This window comes from Giraffa tippelskirchi, chromosome 3, assembly GCF_054371585.1.
Source record: "Giraffa tippelskirchi isolate mGirTip1 chromosome 3, T2T-mGirTip1v1.2.pri, whole genome shotgun sequence".
NCBI classification, from domain to species: Eukaryota; Metazoa; Chordata; class Mammalia; order Artiodactyla; family Giraffidae; genus Giraffa; species Giraffa tippelskirchi.
The window spans coordinates 81,042,406-81,064,280 of record NC_137277.1 but is presented as its reverse complement, the minus strand read 5'-3'; the positions used below and the strand labels follow the sequence as shown (position 1 = coordinate 81,064,280).

At 37.2% G+C, this 21,875-nt stretch overlaps 1 protein-coding gene and 1 pseudogene across 12 annotated transcripts in view; one reads left to right on the top strand and one right to left on the bottom strand.

The window, feature by feature from the left end:
* Positions 1-21,875, top strand: part of RBM45 (RNA binding motif protein 45) — a 47,002-nt gene that overhangs the window by 15,714 nt on the left and 9,413 nt on the right. For 2 of the 12 annotated variants that reach the window (XM_081579605.1, XM_081579609.1), the window contains exon 10: positions 6,849-6,887. The gene's annotated coding sequence lies outside the window, so the exon portion shown is untranslated. Of the gene's footprint in view, positions 1-1,492; positions 1,577-2,320; positions 2,576-6,848; positions 6,888-7,961; positions 8,377-8,728; positions 11,199-11,821; positions 13,914-16,988; positions 20,293-21,875 lie in introns of those variants that run through there. The other 10 variants (XR_014079399.1, XR_014079400.1, XR_014079398.1 and 7 more) reach the window with 10 other exon arrangements.
* Positions 14,611-14,763, bottom strand: LOC145541894 (large ribosomal subunit protein eL39-like; annotated as a pseudogene).

Sequence of the window (21,875 nt, the reverse complement as noted above, 5' to 3'; positions counted from 1 at the left end):
CCCTTGTCAATTATACATAATGCTACATACAGCCTTATGAATGCCTTTTTTTTTACTATTAAGAAATCAAACCTAAATTTCTATATATAGGACAGTTCACATCTCCACGGTTTGGGGAAACATTATTACAAGTTAGCATTGTTCAACTCTTTCACTTTTTTATTCTGGAAATGAATTCTGAGTTTCTGGGGAAGCTGAGTGCTTCCCTATTCTCACACACACACCTGCTTCCCAAGTCCACTGCTGGTCAAATAGCAGCAGCTGGTAAGCACATCTGATTCAGTTTGAAGTTACTGGCTCAAAAGCAGTTTTCTTTTCAAGAGGTTTTCCTTTCTGACCAATTATGAGAACTGGGAATTATCAGAATGAGTCGTCTGGGTCCTTATTGCAGATGACTTTTCCTTCGATGAAGCAAGTTGCTTCCTCCTTGCAGAAGGCACTTGTCGATAGGAAGTGCCCATTGGGCCATTATGAATATCTCAATTTAGAAATATTTTCAAATGTTACAAAATCCACTCCCATTACTTCATACAGTGTAGAAATAGTAAATTTGCCAGTGAAAAAGAATTAACAAGTCTTTCTTAAAGCAGTTGTTTGTGTTTACAAATAAAATGTTAAGAACTGAATTCTCTTCAGACAAACTGTCTTCTAAAATAGCATGCAAAGCTGCTTATTTGTCTGTGAGTCTTTCAAAATATAGGTAGTAATTCTTACTCTTATTCAAAGAATCTTTGTCCTTAAAAGAGGACAATATTAACTTCTTAATATGGGGAAAATATATAAATTACTCCTGTGAGTGAGACTTTTATAAAATAATTATTTATGTAGTATAGAGAATATTAGACTTAGAAGATCTGGAATTGGGATTCCCTCTCTGACGCTTAACTGTGATTTGGCAGTTATCTTCACCTTTCTGAGGCTGAGTTTCTCTACAGGATTATTGAGAGAAAATGAGTCGGCAAAATTCCTTATAAAATAAAATTTTAAAATACTTTGCAAGTGTGAGCTAAAACTCATGCATTGATGACTTCATTGAAACTTTTTATGTTATCTCATCAAAAACAGTCAGAAATTAACTTTAATGGTACAAAACCACCTTCTGGCCAGCAGGTGTGTGAGAATGAAGCTTTAAAATACCATGTTTAAGGGTTATATTTCGTCCAGTTCCCTAATAAGAGGAAGTGCATATTCTTCAGCATGATGAGTCATGAAATACAAATCTATCCTTTTTCCCTTTGTTGAGCAGTTAGACATATTCAGGGCAAAGACACAGTAGGGTTAGATGAGTTGAAAATGGTAGGACATAATGAACTGTACTGGTTTTGAATGTCTTCTAGTTGCAGCATGGCTTTTTTATTTATTTTGGCTTTGAATCCTCATTTACTGTGGATTTCATAATGAAATTCACCTCTTCTGTTAGTATATTAAATATATTATTTTAAGGTTCCATAAAATAAATATGAAAATTTTCCTAAATTTTACATGATTATAGCCATTGAAGATTTTGGGAGACAGGAGGAAACATTTTTCCAGTTGTTTCTTTAATTTTAAGAGAACACAAACACTGCTTATGAAGGTTAGTTCCTTTAGTCTCTGAGAAATAAGCCTAAGATTAACTGAATTGTGCCTAGGAAATAGGAGCAGAAACTGGTCTAAGAATATCACTTTGAAAGTTGCTGAGTTCTATTTTGAGATAGATCTGATATACAAAATATGTTTCTCTTTCTATTTGAGGAAAACTTGAATTTTAGTATTTTAGAGCATCCTGATCTGTGTGTGTGTGTGTGTGTGTTTATAGGTCCATTTTCTTCTTTTTTTAATCACATAAAGCAGTTTGTACAACTATCGCTTTTTTCATTTCCTCTGTTTTGTATCTTGACATACCGTTTTGAGGGAAATCCCTCTGAACTTTATCCTTGTTTCTCAATTATGATTGAACAATTATGGTTAATTGGGTTTAGCTACCTACAAGAACAAAATATTTTAGCATACATGCTCTAGTTGGACTCATGGTTAAGAAGACAAATACAGGCACCCACTCAATCAGCCTGGTGTGTCATCAGCCTGGATGACCCAAAGCTGTCATCCTCAAATCATGCATGATTTTTGTATGCATTTTCCCTCCAAAAATTCAGTACCCACTTGCATCATCCTTCTCAGTAAGTTTGGTTTTGCTTATTTGGGGGCATCTGTGATTAAGTAAGCAGATAATATTGGGTATATTGAAATAAGGGAACAACTAACATTTAAGAATACTATATACAACAGCTCTTTCCTTTCAGGTGATGATTTTCATACTTGTGTTGTGTTCTTTCTACAGAACAAAGACTAAATAATGACGTAATCCTCAGCTGACTGACTGAAAATGTGACTGGACGCACTCCCTGTGGACAGTTGACGGCTTTTTTTTTCATATACCTGATAGTTTGTACGCAGCATTGTTTTGTCTGGGGAGTAGGATTGTTGACATGTGTTTTTCAACCACACATTAATGCTAAAACTAATATAGTAGTTGTTTCTTAGAGTAATATGTTGTTATGTGTGGCAGAAATAAAGTTTTCTTTGGTTAACTAAATCATGCCTTATTTATGTGAAACATAAGAATAAGAAAAACTTAATAGTGTTTAGAAATTTATTAAATGACATTTCATTGATTTTGAGATGCACATTTTTTCACATTTTTACACTTCTGAAATTGGAAATATTTTGATATCAATCAGTAAATAATTGACAGCCTTTTTTTTTTCTCTCTTGCTGCTGCTGCTGCTAAGTCGCTACAGTCGTGTCTGACTCTGTGCGACCCCATAGACGGCAGCCCACTAGGCTCTGTCGTCCCTGGGATTCTCCAGGCAAGAATACTGGAGTGGGTTGCCATTGGCTTCTCCAGTGCACGAAAGGGGAAAGTGAAGTCGCTCAGTCATGTCCGACTCTTAGCTACCCCATGGACTGCAGCCCACCAGGCTCCTCCGTCCATGGGATTTTCCAGGCAAGAGTACTGGAGTGGGGTGCCATTGCCTTCTCCACTTTCTCTCTTAGTGGAACATAGAGGTGCTTTTTTCAGTCAGTTGCATCTTAGATTCAATGAAATATGGTAATTGCTATTCAATCTACACGTGTAGATTGGCACCTTACACTTACTCTGAAGCAAGGGCTAAAAGACATATCATTAGAAATATTTTTATACTTTTTTTGTAGTTATACCAGAATACTTTGTTGGTAATGTTGTACAGATCTTTTAAGATATTCGATTTTAAGATGTACAGCAATTTAGGTGATAAGGAAAAATTTTAAGTTATTGTTGATAATAAGTTTAAATAAATACCAGTGGCTTTGGTAAGTAGACATTTTTCCTTTATAAATATAAAATGTAATGGCTGGTCCAAAAATATGATATGTAAGCAATTTTCAGAACAAACTATGATAGGAAGAACAGTCGTTTCAAAAAAAGATTAAAAATTAGGAACTTATTCTGCTTCTATTTTGAAAATCCAGGAAAAAAGTTTTATCTTCTCTTGAGGTGAATGATATGTATCAAAAAAGATATAAAGTTGAGAGTTTGGCACCTTAAAAAAGACATTAAGTGGTATATAGTTGTTAGATACCACTTAATTGGTTCCTCATGCTTCTCACATCCTGAGTTAAATTAAAAACAGTGAAAAGATTAAATTCACTGAGCATAATAATATATTTCATACTTGAACATCTCTCTGTTAAAAACTTAAAATCCTTTTTTTGCATCAGTAATTTTAACAAATTTAGATAAGAAAATATCCTGTCTTATCTTCCCAGGCATGACTTAACTGAACAAGAATTGAACCAAGTATCTTTCTGTTAGCCAAAGGCCATATTTAAAAAGAAAGCCAATGATGTCTTTAGAAATGAAAAACTTAACCGAAGAGAGTTAGGAATTAATTACCAATAGATAGATTTATTCATCCCAAACTCATTTACTGCACATGTAGTTCCATTTTCACAGATTAGAATTAAATTATGTCTTGAAGTTTATCTAGCTGTACCACTCAATTAATGCTTGAATTCTCCCCCAAATATTCCTGCCAGATGGTTAATCTAAATAATGTAAAAATAGGAAGCTCCTTACTGCCTAACTGAGTCCATTGGATGTTTGGTTAATCCTCATAATTGACATAAAACCTGATTTCTTGCTATTTCACTTATTACTCTTGAAGTTTCTCACTAGACCCTGTAGAAATTGACTCTTTCACATGGGAGCTATCATATACCCTCCAGCCCTCCAAGTTTTCTATTCTTCATTTAAGATGAGGTAGCCAGTTCCAGCAAACAGTTGTGATTTCAGTTAGGTGCCTTGTCTGTGTTTATTTCTTTGAGTTCTTCATATAAATTCTTAAAAAAAAAAAAAAGGTATAATAGTTCTCTGCCTGCAAAACACTTCATTGCTTTTACAGTGTGACTTTTCTCTTGCGTTTTCTCTCCCAATTGCATGCCTCAGTGAATAATTGTTACTTTGGCTTCCATGTGCATTTAATCTTAATCCTCTCAATTGTTTAGCCTTGTTCCTGCTCTCCTGTCTCTTGCAGTTGATCCCTAAAACTTTAAAAGCCAGAGTGTCACATTTTTCTTAAAATGAGGAAATTCTAGAACCTAAAAAATAGCATTTAATAATCTAGTGCTTATGTCTTCACCTAAATGTTTACTTCTCAATTGCACTTTTGGTATAAGAATAAAATGTATAGACATTTTGATACCATGCATACGTCGGTTACTAAAATTGCCAACATAGTGTGGTTTTTATTAGTTTTTTTTATTTCAAAGAAAATGCTAAGCAATATAGATCAATAAACTTCTCTTTCAAATATATGGTTTGCGTAATAAATAACATTTAAAATAAATCCTGATCAGACTTTTTTGTAAATTCATTGTCAGATCTTTTATGGTCGATCACATACTGAAAGCAGCTCTCAGATTTGCTGCTTCTAGAGCATCATGTTCCAAACTATGTTCCTTGAAACACTATTGTCTTGCTGCTGCTGCTGCTGCTAAGTCGCTTCAGTCGTGTCCGACGCTGTGCAACCCCATAGACGGCAGCCCACCGGGCTCCCCCGTCCCTGGGATTCTCCAGGCAAGAATACTGGAGTGGGTTGCCATTTCCTTCTCCAATGCATGAAAGTGAAAAGTGAAAGTGAAGTCGCTCAGTCGTGTCTGACTCCTAGCGACCTGATAGACTGCAGCCTACTAGACTCCTCCGTCCATGGGATTTTCCAGGCAAGAGTTCTGGAGTGGGTTGCCATTGCCTTCACCTATTGTCTTGAGAGAAGTCAATAAGTATTTCTTTTGGAAAGAAATTTTCATGGTGCAGTGTATTTAGGAAATGTTCAGTTATTGTTAGTTCACAGGTTTTTTTGACCATGAAGCTTCCAGAGCCTTTAATTTGCTAGTGTACCCCAGCCCTGTAACTCTAAAAAAGACCATAGTTTGCACTGTGAATTAAGTGTGTTTTTAGAGGCATACTACAAACAAGGCACTAGTATTAGAAGGAGTAACTTTTAGGAAAGATTCTTCCGGAATATAAACTATTTTTTATTCGTATGGTATGGTGTGGTTTTATTTACAAGCTTTTTTTTTAAACTTTTTAATCCAACCCTAGATTAAAAATTAATACAAAATACTAAGGGAATTATTACTTGAAAATTTTAACCTTCTCAGAAATGTGTTCTCAACCTACGCAATATTAATGAACAGAAAATAGAAATGAGAGACCTTACCACTAGGTGGTGATAAAATTGCCACTCAGAAAGTGCAGCATTCCAATGGTATCCAAGGTATTGAGCCTGACTTGATAGAATTTGTATTGTCTAGAGCGGTGGTCCTTAAACTTTGGTGTCTACAAGAGTCACCTCAGGTGTTTGTTTAGAACGCAGGTACACTGACTCTGTTAGGTTTGGGTTGGGTTTTTTGACAAGCTCTTTGAGTGATTCTGATAAGGTAGTCATTGGCATTGACTTTGTGGTATACTGACCTAAAGAGATTCCACATATTGGACCTTAGGTTGGACTGTTGTAAAAGTAAGACACTGAGAAGTTGCCAAGTTGTTTACCTCGAGCATTTTTTAGAATTAAGCATCTGCTTTCCCTCAATTTATTATCAATAAATATGAATTACCATAAGAAATTGAAAAAAAAAAAAGAAATTGAAAAACACAGGCTGTATCACAAATAGCAAAATGTCAGGCCAGCTTTTTCCTGTTGGCAGATGTTTTTCAGTGTTTCTGAAGGATGGTAATTATTTGCTTTATGTCATTCAAAGCTTCTACCTAATTTTATTTTCTATTTACATTTATTTTGAAGTGAATTATGTTAATAAGTGAATCAGATTTTGGCTCTGAAGAAGTTCCTAAATCTGTGTCATTCTTTTTAAATGGCAAAGAGGTTGAAGGTTGTATCATCAGTATCTAAAAAATTGAAGTAGAATAATCATCACAAGGGTACAGAAATCATGTCTACGTATGTGAGTATTACTACAATCCTAAAGTGAATCTTATAAAATGAATTTTTTTTGGTGCACCCAAAAAATCTTTTGATCTGTTAAGTGCAGTTTACCTGTCAATAACTTCTTATGAACACATAAAATAAAATATCAGTAAAGGCAGAAACAAGTGAAATATTTATATAGCCTTTTCACCCAGCAGTACAGCCACATGCAAGTTTTATTTCTTCCATATGTGAGTGGTAAGCTCTAGTAAAAGTCATGGCAGTTATTTTTACATATGATTTCAGTAAAGAGAGAAAACATAATGGTCATCCTTACTAGGTAACAAGTTCCATTTTAATATCTGAATTCTAATAAATGGATTGCATTATTTCCTTTTCTAGAAACAGTAACTCAAGAACAGTGGATCCTGTGAACTGAAGGTATGGTATTGCTAGGGGGTCAAACAGAAATATTTAGTTAAAATATGAAATTGCAGTTCATTCATTACAATGACCATGCTGTACTTATACAGTTAGAATTGTCCTCAGGAGAATATGCAGGTCCCACTACACTCTGAGAAAGTTAACAGGTCCTGTGAGAATCCACTTGAGTGGTTATCACAGGAAAAGAAAGTCCAATGACTGTCGTATATGAATTGTAGCCACTATCTAGACATCCAGGTCCACATGAGCTAGCTAACCTGCAAGCTGACCAAGACTGCAGCTCCTATGGCATCCTAGAAACTGCCTTTCTGACCATACTGCTGCAGAAGTGGTGGGAGGAAGGCCTTAACAGACTGTTTAAAGAAAGTTATTGGTGTTTGAGATGCAAAAATCAGAAATGTGTGAAAAGGCAAGTACTGTTTTTCACAAATAATTGGGAAACTGCTGGGTACAGTAGGATAACCAAAGTGCTTACTCACAGATATTCCTGTTAATCTACACTCTGAACTTTCCCGCCTCTCTTTCCATTTCTGATCTTGTAGGTAAATGGTGTTACTAGTAATTTTCTTGTTCAGATATTACCGTTTTTCAATGTTAGTAATTTATAGGTCACAGCATTTATTAGCACAGAGTTCCTGGGGATTTTGTTTCTTTTATTTTTGTGGGGTTTTTTTTTTTAATGCAAAAGAAGAGATTTAAAGTCATCTAAATAGAGTTATCTACTAATGTACAGGAAGATCTGATATATAAAAATACATAATGTTCCTTTCATCATCAACAAGCTCTGTTATTTTGGCTTTGGGCCCCAGTTAGGCACAAAAAACTTTCTTCCTCTTCCACGTTAGTACATTAGTAATTTAAGAACCGTAAGTGTCCACTGACATTCGGGGAAAGTAGAGAAGGGATCACAGTTTGTTACTTGTAGGACTGACTTTAGGAAGAATCTGTAGTAGTAGAGGAGAGCACTGGGACTGGCTGACTGACCAGCTTTGGCCATATCAAAATTGGACCAACAATGGCAAAGTAAAAGTATACTTGAAGAGAGTACCCATCCTTTCTTTACCATTGCAGACTCCTGTGAGGGTTCATCTCCCATTAGTACCATATTGGCTTAATCCTTTCATCAGAACTCCAGCAAGGTTCACTTTCTACCATTTATCTGGGAACTGTAGGCACTGTAATGTGGTCCCATCTTTCACCCAGCCCAGTCTTACGTTACTGCAGTGACTTAAAGTAAGTACTTCATAAAACATAATGGAATTAGATCTTACAACATCCTGCAAGATTAGCAGTGTGCCTGAAATAATAACCAGCTTCTATTCAGTAGCTTTCAGTTACTTGTAATATAGCAATGTATCATGTCTTCTAAGTCTTGTTAATATCTTTGTCTTTAGTTCTCCCAAGAGCATATTTCATGTGTGATATCAACATGGCCTTCTGTTTCCTCATCTAGAACATAAAATAATAAAGGCTGTGTAAACACAAATACTTGCAACCCCCTTCTCCCAACTTTCTGCAAAAATACCTTTGAAAACATTCAAGAAAAAAATTGCTATCATTCATGTAAACTTGAATAGATGAGAATAAGTAGATACATTGGTAAGAATAGTAGATACTAGGAGAAATGTTTACTATAAAGCAGTAATGATGTGGATTTTATTTAATAGCCAACTCAAATCCCACATTGAAACAACTTGTCACGTAAAACAAGAGGATACCTTAGCTTCCCACCTTCTAACACTCCTTATTAACTTGTGTTAAAAAGTCTGTACTAATAGTTTGAGATAGCTATTGAGAGCCCCATCAGAAAAGGCTTTCATTCTGCATTTCTTAACTAGTGGCACTGAAGCTGCACTGTCTTGGAGCTTTTCCTTAACTAAGAGAACCACAGCTGACATTCACCTTGGGGTGGAGAGAGTTGTGGAAGAGATCCCACCTCTGACCAGAAGAGCAGTGCTGAATGACAAAGGCAGCGTAAACAGCCCAGAAAGATCTTCTGCCCATCAGCAGATTTAGAATACTTAGAGCAGGATTTTTTTAAATACTCATTCCATCCTCTATCCTGAGAACTTTGGTCTTATTGCATGAAAATCGCTTAGCTTTTTCCACCCTATGCCTAGATCTAACAGACATCCTTGCGTTTCCTGGAGAAATGGAATGGGTCTGACATTTCAGACAACGTGACGGATATTACATCAGCACTTTAGTAAACTCTGAAAGAGCTTAAAGCCGTCCCTGTGGTCTGCCAATTCTGAAATCAGCCTGGCTAAGTGTGACCTCATTGAGAAATGGGCAAGAGATTTACGCTACTGGCACTTCACAAAAGAAGGCCAAGAAAGGATTGCAGTTTCTTGTTTTGGCAGAAGAAGGAAGGATTGGGTAAATTCTTTAGTCTTTGTGAAGAAACATTAAAACATTCTCTTAGTAAAACATTTTTTACTTTGACATTTAATGTAAGTTGAATCTTTTTAAAATCGGTTAAATGCTCAATAATGCTAGTCATCAAGGAAACATTAAAACCACAGTAAGATATCCCTCCACTGGTAAGAGCAGCAAAAATTAAGATATCAACAATACCAGATGTTGGTATGAGTGTGAAGCAACAGGATCTCTCATAACCTACTGATGGGAGTGTAAATTGGTTCAATCACTTGAGAAATATTTGACAAATACCTGTTAATGTTAAAACATACATCTACCCTCAACTTAGCAGTTCCACTGCTAATGTGTGTATCCAAAAAAGATAAGAAAATACATGTACCGAAGCCATATGAACTTCACTGGTAGCTCAAAGTAGAAGCAACCTCTGATGTCCATCAGCAGAATGGATACTGTGAAGTACTCTTTAGTGAGGAAATGAGCTAACCTGCTTGCTACATGTAATAATTTGGATAAATCTTATAAACATACTGACCAAGGAGCCAACAAAAGAAAATGCTATATGATTCCCACTTGTGAAAGGGTTCAGAAACAAACCTTAAGCAGAATTAATTGAGGAGGAGTCACAGAGGGATAAAAGGGGGCTTACGGTGTACTGGTAATCTTGTCTTTCTTGATCAGTGTGGTGATAACTTTGTGATAAGCCTTTTGAGTTGTGCTTTTTATGTTTTATGCATTTTTTGTATTTGTCTTACACATCATTTAAAGTTTTGGTTTCTTAATGCATTAAACAGTATCAATGTGAGGCTAATGAAACAGACACTCCTGCAGTGTGAGAGAACAGCAGTAGCCTGAGGCATTTAGAAGGAAGGGCTTTCTGTATCCATCCAATGCATTTAAAGGAGGAAGTATTAGAAAATTCCTGCGTCAGCTTCTGCTCTGGTACAACAGGGCATTATGATGACAAGGACACGAGAAGAGTGAGAGAGAAGGGAAAGAGAGGGAGAAGCTAAATTAAAAATTGTGTCAGAAACAGCAAATAGTCACAGATTAAAGAAAGTCTAACCCATAATGAAGAACAGTAACTATCACACTGCTTGCAGAATCTTACGGGTTCTCATGAACCAGCAAAGGGAAGACAGAGGGGTTCCCCCAACTTGTTATCAACCAGATTAAAGCTGTCTTCATCAGTGTTCTAAACTGTGCTTAATAAGCTCTCTTCTAAGGAATTCTGCAACTTAAATAAGTTACAATAAATCAAGAGCACCAACACATGAATATATTGAGAGAAAAGGTGGAGATACAAAAGGCTGATGATGAAGATTTATCCTTTGAATAATAGACGTTCCCAAAGAAGGCAAGATGAATTAAATAAAAAAATAGTTTTGATAGAAGAAACCTTGATTTAAAAAGGGCTCAAGTCTGAAGATCTTCATCTGCACATTAGATGCCAGCTGGAATGGAACAGTGTCTACAGGGTTGCGTAGTTTAGAATTTCTTTACTCCAGATGTGAAGGTAATAGAAAAGGATTCTGTGATGTTCATTGTACTGCTCATTTGGAAAAAAGTACTATATAGGAAAAAAGTACTTGAATATAATAAATACATTGCCAGATTGAATAAAAATTCAGAATAAAAGAATGAGGAAAGACAAGTCGGTGAGTATTGAAATCAATGCAACTGTTAGGGTAATACAGATAATTATTGTAAATCTAATATTGAAAGCAAGATTTATTAAATAATCTCAACCTTTGAGTGAAGGCCAAGAAAGTATGGAAATTTCCCTTTTTGTGGGGGGTGGGGAATGAAGTGAAGAGAAATTCTTTGTAAAGAAAAATTAAAAGTTCCTGTGTTTTTTACTTGGAAAATTAAGTGTAAATTTAACAGTGAAATCTGTCAAGGTGGATAACAATAAAATTAATAACAGAATGTCTCTTGTCAAAGTCCTTGAAAAAGACATGAATGAAACTGTATATGTGACAAAAGTCAAAAAGAGCACTTAAGATCAAAAGTTTTAGATCATTTAAATTCTAAAAAGCAAGTGAAATAATTTGCTTCTTCCAAGAGACTTACTTTGAAATCAAATCTTGTCATGTACATGTGACACAAAAAGTATCTCAGAGTACAATTTACAGGAGGAGGTATAAGGCTGAATAACAGCATGTGCACTAATATAGTTACACTCAGTAGTGAAGACAGCAAACTTTAATGTTTATATGCAGGATAACATAGGATTAAAATATAGAAGTACAAAAATGGTTTAAAGATTGTGCTGAAGACTTATAACAATGGTCTGTGAATTGTAACACTAATCAAATAAAAGGCAGAAATTACTCTTAAAAAGTAAGAAAAAAAAGATATGTATGATGATGAGAATTATATTTTCTCAAATAAGATAGTTTATAAATTGATCAGATAGTAATATTGACAAATAACAAAGCCAGCAGAGGAGACCCAGAAAGATAACTTCTGAATACCAGCTGATTTAGAATATTTAACTGCAGTATTAAAAACAACATGGAGAAAAAAATCCTTAAACTTGTTCTTTTCAGCCTCTTTGTCCTAAAGACAAATTGCAAGGAAATCACCGTTTTCTACACTAAGCCTAGATCCTTTGAGCTCCCTTGAATTTCCCAGAGGAATGAAATGGATCATTGTTTGGTGTCCCCATGCTGGACATAACATCACATCTGAGTGGAATGTGAAAGCTGAAAGCAATCCTTGGAGCTTCAAGATTTCCCTGAAGTGCACGTTAAAGGGCAGAAGTTGTGCAGGGCACATTCTTTGATCACAGGGTAATAAACCCAGAAAATAATAAAAGCACAAGCACCTGGATAATAATTTTGAAAAACTTCTAAACAGCCATTTTGTCAAGAAAGTGTGGTAAAATACAGTGAAAACGGCAAAAATAGAGGATAATGTGTAATGCTGAAAGGCAAATTGATGGTCACTCATTTAGTGAATGAATTAAACCTGCAGCACTAGAAGCAAAAGTAACAAAGATAGGATTGACCTTATCTGACCCCAAAACTTAGACAATTTAGTATCAAAGTTATAGCTTCTGAGTTCACCCAGAAATACAGATACAAACCTAAGAATTCTAGAAAGTACAAATAATATGTCCAAAGAACAATTTACCATTTCTATGTAGGGTTTATCCTTTGATGAAAAAGCAGCTTGCTTTAAAAATCAAAACCGTTACTCTAATATATAACTTAACAGGGCCATAATGAGATCTGTTGACCTGTTGGTTGCTTGTCCGTTTTTGTGATCATACAAATGCCATCGACTTTTTAGGATATGTATGGTTTACCTGAAACAGTCACTGTCTGGAGGGGTAGGATTAGCGTGATTTATTTAAATTAAATCAATGCCTAATCTTCATCTCTAACTGTATAACTCCTGTATAGTAGGAAGGCACAGAATGGGTATTGGTGAAGCAGTCAAAGTCTCTTAAACTATTTCTTAGAAAAACAGCTAAATTTACTGAACTCTTAACTATTTGCCAGGCTAACTGGTTTACACACGTCTCAAAACCTGTGAAGTAGGGACTATTCCTGTTTTACAGAAAAGCTGGACTACATTCAAAGAGATGAGTAGGAAATCGTCTTTTCCAAAATCACAAGTGGGGAAGCTGGTCGTCTTATGTAGCTAGTCTTCATCGAAACCCATGCTCTTAACCTCTACACTAAGTATCAATGGCTATAACAAAGAATTCAGAAACTTCTACACACACAAATTCATATTTATGCAGCAACAGGAAATCCTTCTAAAATTATGGAATAGCTTTGGAATAATGTGTAATATTTAGTGAAAGCAAGCAGGATACAAAATTATATATATAGTGTGATTTATAATTTTTTTTAAGCTAGAATGAGTTTGAAAAGAACCCAACATGTGTATGTTTGCTTTTCACTATTGTCTCTGCCTTTTTCAAATCTAAAAAGTATACTATATCCCCTGTAAGATCATAAGTTTTTGTAAACAAACTCTTGTTTGTTTTTGTAAGCTCAAGCCCAGCTATCCTGTTTACACGTAATGGGCACAAAATTTTTGTCCAACTGGAATACAACGTAAAGGAATTCTATGTGTGTCTCTTACTAGAGATTCTGTAAACAAGTCCATATTCTCTATAAATATTCTAATATTTATATGCCTCTTTAAAAACTGGGGCCCTACTTGTGAGATTAATTTTCAAAGGTTCTAATTTTAATTTCAAGTTTATGTTTTTGTTGGTTTTTTGCATTCCTGTTAGAGACTAAACAGTCTACATAAAAATCTCAGTGGTATTTAAAAATAACAGTATATATTGAAGTCTATGTCACTACTGTTCTAAGCACTGTAAACATTTTCCCACTTAGCTCTCATAACAGTTCTATAAAATTAATACTGTGAAGCACAGGGAGATGAACTGACTTCTGCCAGGACACAAGAAAAAATATTGGAGCTTGGATTCACACTCAGGAAGCATGATTCCATGTTCTAATTTAAGTTTACATACTGTTTAATTCAAGCACTGTTACATGTTTAAGAATGAAGTGGAAACCCTTAATTGTATAAGTGGAGCATGAATAGAGAATTTTATTCCATTGTATGACCCCTTGAGAAAGTGGGTGGAAAAAAAATAAAGAAGCCTAACTGAGATGAAGAAAGCAAGAAAGCATAGTGTTTTGGGGTTCACAGCCTTTGTTTCTTTTTCATGTTGGTTGTATAAGTTTATCTAAAAATATATTGAGCACTATGTACTCATGAGTGCCAAGGGACACAATGAAGTGGAGAAGACTTCCTTGCACTTAGGTAGGTTAGTCTGTCTAATTACTATGCATCTTGAAAAACTGTAATGAAATGTATTTGTAAAAAATGGAGTCAGATGCCACATGGGTGAAGCAGGTTGGTTCCTTCCAAATCTGCTACTTTCAGAGGATTCACCAGAACCAAAGAATTCACCTCTTCTGTCCCCCTTAATTTGTCCACACTTTATTCTCTTTTCGTTTTTCAAAATCATTTTGCCTTGCTTTGGAGATTAAATTACAGTGCAGTGCGCAAGTCATAAATGTAGGGTTCAATAAATTTTGACAGATGCATACATTCGTGTAATTCACTATAAGAGACTGTTCCCATAGGGCCCTCACAAGTCTACATTTCCTTTTTTTTGAGTTTCACATGTCTATTACTGAGCCTCATAGACTGCTAGTGAAGAAACAGGAAATATCAGGAGCAAAGCATTCCATCTCCCCCATAAGCTGTTCAGACAGTAGTGATGTTCTCACTGTGACTTGGTTGGTTAATATACAAGTGATCTTAACACAAAGCATGTGTGCCACTTTATATAGGAGGCTTTTTATAGACCCAGCTTGGTTCTCCAGTGTCTTCTCTTGGAGTTGTACCTGATTTTATTACCAGTTTTCATTTGAATCCATTGAAGAATGGGGCAATTCTGCTTTTGTTTCTTGGCTTGGAATCACTTGATCCTTAAAGTCTTGTGAGAAGACATGGTGATGAGCGAACTCCCAAGTTTCCACTTTATGCAAGCAGAGGTACTGATTCTCTTTTCAGGAAGGTGTGTACAGTGAACAGGCTTAGAAAACAGTCTCCTTCTGGAGCAAAAGGCGATTGGTTTACTGTCCGGTATAATAATGTCTCCTTCCAGGGCAAAGGACCAGCAGACTTACTGCCCTTTATAAAAGATTTAGGTTCCCTGATCTTGAGGTTCCTCAGTTCTGTCATAAACCTAAGCATGTGCACAGCATCCATCTGGGCCCCCCATTGTCCCCTCCTGTAACACTTAGGAGGTGAGAGGAGGCAGTGCAGACACGGAGGTCAGGCTGCTAACTGTGCTATGGATTATAAAGTCCTCTGCTTCTGATCCAGGACCTTTGTGTTTTCTGCCAGCATCCATGAGACTGTGGCAGGTTAACTGGTTATTTTGCAAGCAGGGTAAAATTTCAGACCCTTCAGAGTTGTTGACAACTGTACGCCTTCAAAATTGTCACTAGTTGTTCTCATTCTTATTTTTAAAAATCTCTGTTACATTTTGGAGTAATTTCTTCATAATGCCTTCTAATATAAAGACTGTATACAGTCTAGATTGCCTGTTAAGTTTTTTATTTCAATGATTATGTTTTTCTAATTTTTCTACTCTTTTTACCCATTACTGAAACGTGTCTGATTTTGTTTCCTAATGTCTTATTCTTTTGAAAAATATATGTATTGCTTCATCTCTGAGGATATGAAACATATTTTTTCTTTAAGATGTCCTATTTCAGATTATTTTTCTGATTATTGATTTTGTGGCAGTGTTTCTTAATGGTAGATTTATGTGCTTTGGAGCTTTGATTTTCGTGTTCATTTTGAGTGGGGAAGAGTGGTTTTGTTACCTACATCTCCCTATCTAAGGATTTTGCAGTTGGCCAGCAAGCTCCAAGGTTCTCGAATCTCAAACCAGATCTTCCACTGACAATTTGAAATTTCTCCCGTGTTCATTAGTTATTGCCAGCACAACCTCAAAAGCTCGGTGGTTTACAGCAATAAGCATTTCTTTTGCTCACAAGTCTGTGAGGTAGCGCTGATTTAAGCTGCGGGTCTGCAGTCACCTGGGGCAGTTCCAAGTGTGTTCATTGTTGCGGTCAGGCTAAGGGAGAAGCAGCTCTCTAGGGGGAGGTCATCTCCTGATAAAGGCAAGAGCCCAGTAGGGCAAGACCCATTGTACAAGCATTTCAAGCCCCTGCTTATATAACATCTACAGATACCTCACTGGCCAAAGCAAATCCATAGTTGAGCCCCAAACCAAGGAGCAGATAAGTGTAAGTATACTTGCCTTTTGTCGGAGGAATTTCAAAGTTATAAGGTAGGGACTTCCCTGACTGTCCTGTAGTTAAGACTTCACCTTCCAGTGCAAGGGGTAGGTTTGATCCCTGGTTAGGGAGCTAAGATCCCACATGCCTCAAGGCATATATATATATAAACAGAAGCAATATTGTAACAAATTCAATAAAGACTAAAAAAATGGTCCACATCAAAAAAAATCCTTAAGAAAAGGCAATTTATATCTGCCTCGCAGCAAAACAAACTCACCCTTAACCCAAGACCCTCAAAAGCCCCATCCAATCATGGACTCAGAATCAAAATCCAATATTTTATGATATATATCAGATTTGACTGTGGTTTTCCTTGATCTGGAAACCTATGAACTAAAATGTGTGTTGTGTGTGTGTAATCTTTCCTTCACCCCTCACCCTTACCCCACATGGAATGATGGAACAAGGATATATTAGGTACATTTAATACTCTTAATCAAAAAGGGGAAGATCAGAAGGCATTAGCATTCACTTCTTCTGAAATACCCTAGGAAAAATATAACCTGTCCCCCTACTCTGGGAGTAAGGAATTTCTCTTGGTTAGACTGTAATTTTGCTCCCTGGCAGTGGGTCTCCAGTCTGTTCTCTGCTGCTCTTGATTTCATGCTCTCAGGAAGTTTAGATTTCTATCATTGTTATTGATCACTTCCAGAGAGTGCATTGGAGAATATGCCCCTTTTCATGCTAAGAAGGTTTCTCAGCTACTTCCTGCCTATGAAATGTTGTTGGCTCAGAGGTCTTTTTATATCTCAGTCTCATTTCCTTTTAGTCCTATCTGGTGATTTTTTTTATTTTTATTTTTTGCAAGTACAATTCTCTCAAAAACATGGGTTTTTTACGTATTTGTTTTCTGTAAACTCAGAAATGGTATGGACCTAACACAAGCAGAAGATATTAAGAAGAGGTGGCAAGGATACACAGAAGAAATGTACAAAAAAGATCTTCATGACCCAGATAATCACGAAGGTGTGATCACTCTCACTCACCTAGAGCTGGACATCCTGGAACGTGAAGTCAGGTGGGCCTTAGGAAGCATCGCTATGAACAAAGCTAGTGGAGGTGATGGAATTCCAGTTGAGCTATTTCAAATCCTAAAAGATGATGCTGTGAAAGTGCTGCACTCAATATGTCAGCACATTTGGAAAACTCAGCAGTGGCCACAGGACTGGAAAAGGTCAGTTTCCATTCCAATCCCAAAGAAAGGCAATGCCAAAAAATGCTCAAACTACTGCACAATTGCACTCATCTCACACGCTAGTAAAGTAATGCTCAAAATTCTCCAAGCCAGGCTTCATAAATACGTGAACCGTGAACCTCCAGATGTTCAAGCTGGTTTTAGAAAAGGCAGAGGAACCAGAGATCAAATTGCCAACATCTGCTGGATCATCGAAAAAGCAAGAGAGCTCCAGAAAAACATCTATTACTGCTTTATTGACTATGCCAAAGCCCTTGACTGTGTGGATCACAATAAACTGTGGAAAATTCTTCAAGAGATGGGAATACCAGACCACCTGACCTGCCTCTTGAGAAACCTGTATGCAGGTCAGGAAGCAACAGTTAGAACTGGACATGGAACAACAGACTGGTTCCAAATAGGAAAAGGAGTACCTCAAGGCTGTATATTGTCACCCTGCTTATTTAACTTATATGCAGAGTATATCATGAGAAACGCTGGGCTGAAGGAAGCACAAGTTGGAATCAAGATTGCCGGGAGAAATATCAATAACCTCAGATATGCAGGTGACACCACCCTTATGGCAGAAAGTGAAGAAGAACTAAAGAGCCTCTTGATGCAAGTGAAAGAGGAGAGTGAAAATGTTGGCTTAAAGCTCAACATTCAGAAAACTAAGATCATGGCATCCGGTCCCATCACTTCATGGCAAATAGATGGAGGGAAACAGTGGCTGACTTTATTTTTTGGGGCTCCAAAATCACTGCTGATGGTGATTGCAGCCATGAAATTAAAAGACACTTACTCCTTGAAAGGAAAGTTATGACCAACCTAGACAACATATTAAAAAGCAGAGACATTGTCAACAAAGGTCCGTCTAGTCAAGGCTATGGTTTTTCCAGTAGTCATGTATGGATGTGAGAGTTGGACTATAAAGAAAGCTGAGCACAGAAGAATTGATGCTTTTGAACTGTGGTGTTGGAGAAGACTCTTGAGAGTCCCTTGGACTGCAAGGAGATCCAACCAGTCCATCCTAAAGGAGATCAGTCCTGAGTGTTCATTGGAAGGACTGATAATGAAGCTGAAACTCCAATCCTTTGACCACCTGATGCAAAGAGCTGACTCATTTGAAAAGACCTTGATGCTGGGAAAGATTGAGGGCAGGAGAAGGGGATGATGGACGATGAGATGGTTGGATGGCATCACCAACTCAATGGACATGGGTTTGGGTGGACTCCGGGAGTTGGTGATGGACAGGGAGGCCTGGTGTGCTGCGGTTCATGGGTTTGCAAAGAGTCGGACACGACTGATTGACTGAACTGAACTGAACTGAAACTCTAAAAAGCCATACCCACAATTCCTTTGGGGACATGACACACTAGACTATTAAAAGGAACTTCTACCCATTAGCCTCCTGAGAGATCCTGCCCTTAAGTTTTCTAGAAGCCCCTTTATCTTGCTGAGAGGATCTTCCAGGCATTGCCTTCTTACAGATGTCTTTCTAAAGGAAGTTACAGCGATGCCCTTAATTATATTTTTCCCCCAAGCTGAATCTGAGGTTCTTCCTGGCTGGAAATAAAGAACTTTGCTTTATTAAAGTTCTTTATTTTAAGAACTTTGCTTCAGATAAGCAAGTTCAGGGCCCTTTAAACCCCTCTGAATTCTTTCAAGTTGTAAGGTTTTTGTTTTTTGGTTTTTTCCTGAATTAATCTCTTTCTTACAGCACCTTTTAAAATGGATCTAAAAGTAACATGCGAATAACTTTCAACATAAGCCTAGAAACCACCCTCAGTCTTTCATGTTACCACAGGCAGCAGTGTTCCCAGATTCAGGTTGCCATTTTTCCAGCTTCTATAATAATTTTCATGCCATCTGCCACCTGTTCCCTACACTAATAGCATATATTTTACATTCTTAATACAATCTCATCCCAGTGTTAGGTTTTCCATATCAGCTAGCTGTGCTGCAAAACAAATAACTACAAAATCTCAGTGGCATGTAACAATAAGCTTTTCATTCTCTCATGAGTCAGCTAGAGAAGTTCGGCTCCACATTACAGGTCTGTGTGCAAGTAGAACAATTCTTCACAAGTGTTCATCTGGGCTGGGTCCTAGGTTGAGGGTAGCAGCTACCCTGGGGGAAAACTTTTCACTGAGGTGACAGAAGTGTAAAAGCATATGCCCTCTTTGTGCTCAGTCGCTACGTCATGTCTTGACTCTGCGACCCCATAGGCTGTAGCCTGCCAGGCTCCTCTCAATGGAATTTTCCAGAATATTGGAGTGGGGTGCTGTCCCCTTCTGCAGGGTATCCTCCTGATCCAGGAATCTAACCTGTGTCTCCTACATTGGCAGGTGGATTCTTTACCACTGAGCCTCCAGGGAAGCCCTATAAGCCCCATTAGACAAGCACATTTCAAAACCCCTGCTTTCCATCACATCTCTAATATCCCACTGGCCAAAGCAAGTCCCACAGCTGAGCCCAAAGTCAAAGTGTGGAAAAGTACACTCCCTTTTGTGTAAAGCACTTCAGAGTTAGAGTGGTGTAGGATATGGATACAAGGGAGGGGAGAAGAATTGGGGCAAGGAATTTATCACATCCTCTGTGGTAATATGGAAGATACTGGTTGCTAGGCTGCACTTCTGTCCTTCTGCTTCAAGAAATACACAGCTTCTTCCAAGACTGTAGTGCCAAGCCAGAGTAAGCAGCAGCTTTTAAAGATTCCTCATGAGGAAGTCAGGGTAAGTGAGGGTCACCCAGCCCAGCTCCTAGTTGTTAGGCAGTGAACTTGTCTCTTATCTCCATCTCATCTAGTGCACTTTTATTCTCTATTCCGCAAAAGGATACAGACTCGCAATTGCTTCTACCTTCTTCACCACCCAGGGGCCTGCAAGCCCATGACTCCACCTCCTTACTTTCTTAATTGCATTTCTTTTCTGTTCTTGGCTCACAGAAATGTTTATCTTATTAAACAAAGTTGTGTCTTTTTCTTTTCTAAGCTGTGTATATTGTTTTCTTTCACATGTTACATATCACAGCTTTGGATTTGGAGTAGAGAGATACCCTGAACCTTGAACTTTCAACAGCATCGCCACTCAGAGTCCTAGAATCCTGTGTGAAGCTTCTCTTTTATTTTCTGCGATGGTCTTTAAACATAAAATGTGTTTTAAAATCCCGTGGCACTAAAGTATGCCTAAATTTAGTGCACTACAAAAAAATAACCAGTTTCTTGAAAGATAGACAAGATGTTCAAGTTCAGTACATTTTTAAAAAATGATCAGGAAAATTATATAAAGCAAAAATAGAAAGTAGTCTTCTATTCTTGCCAGTAAATCTGATCACTAAAATAAACGGAATACTTTTAAATGTATATTTTAAATTGGGCTTCCCTGGTGGCTCAGCTGGTAAAGAATCTGCCTGCAATGCGGGAGACCTGGGTTCGATCCCTGGGTTGGGAAGATACCCTGCAGAAGGGAAAGGCTGCCCACTCCAGTATTCTGACCTGGAGAATTCCATGGACTGTATAGTCCATGGGGTCACAAAGAGTTGGACACGAATGAGCAACTCGCCCTTTTTTAAATAGTGGTGTATTTTATTACAACCTGGTTATCCCATTCTCTTATCCAAACTTTCATCTGTTGTTTTAATGACTTTTTACTATATAAAACTTATTATAGGAAAGTTCAAGTATATAATATACACAGAATAGTGTAATGACTTCTATATACCCATGACTGAGCTTCATAATTATTCGTCTTGGTAAATCTTGTTTCATTTATAGCAGGGGTTGGGAAACTATGACCCACATATTAAATCCAGCCTACTGGCTATTTTTATAAATCAAGTTTTATTAGAACACTGTCATGCTCTTTTGCTTAAATGTCTATGCTTGCTTTCATGCCACAATAGCAGAAATGAGTAGTTACAGTAGAGACTGTATGGCCTGCAAAGCCAGATCCTAAAATGTTTACTATCTAGCAGCTTACCAAAAAAACGAAAATGTTTGCTGACTGCCGGCTATACTCTCATCCACTTCCCTCAGCAAAAAATATCTTCCACATTTCATTTTAAAATATTTCAATATGTATTCTAAATGAAAAAGTGTAAGTTATTCAGTCGTGTCTGACTCTTTGCAACCCCATGGACTGTAGCCTGCCAGGTTCCTTTGTCCATGGAATTCTCCGAGCAAGATTACTGGAGTGGGTTGCCGTTTCCTTCCCAGAGGGTCTTCCCAACCCAAGGATTGAAACTGGGTCTCCCACATTGCAGGCAGACTCTGCTGTCTGAGCCACTAGGGAAGCGCATTCTAAAAGGTGAGGACTTTAAAAAGTAATACCACTTGCACACTAAAAATTCAGTAATTCATTAGTTTTATCTCTTCTACAAAATTCCCACTGAATAACAAGTGGGAATTCTTGAATATTTCTTTTTCTTCCTAACTCATTATCCAGGTCCACTCATAGTGTTAACAAGCCACTTTCTTACCTTTGAAAGAGTGACAGACTTTTCTGTATTTCGTTAGTAGTTTATTCTCAATAATTTTAATAGCTTAACAAACACTTTATCTGTCGATGACCCCAA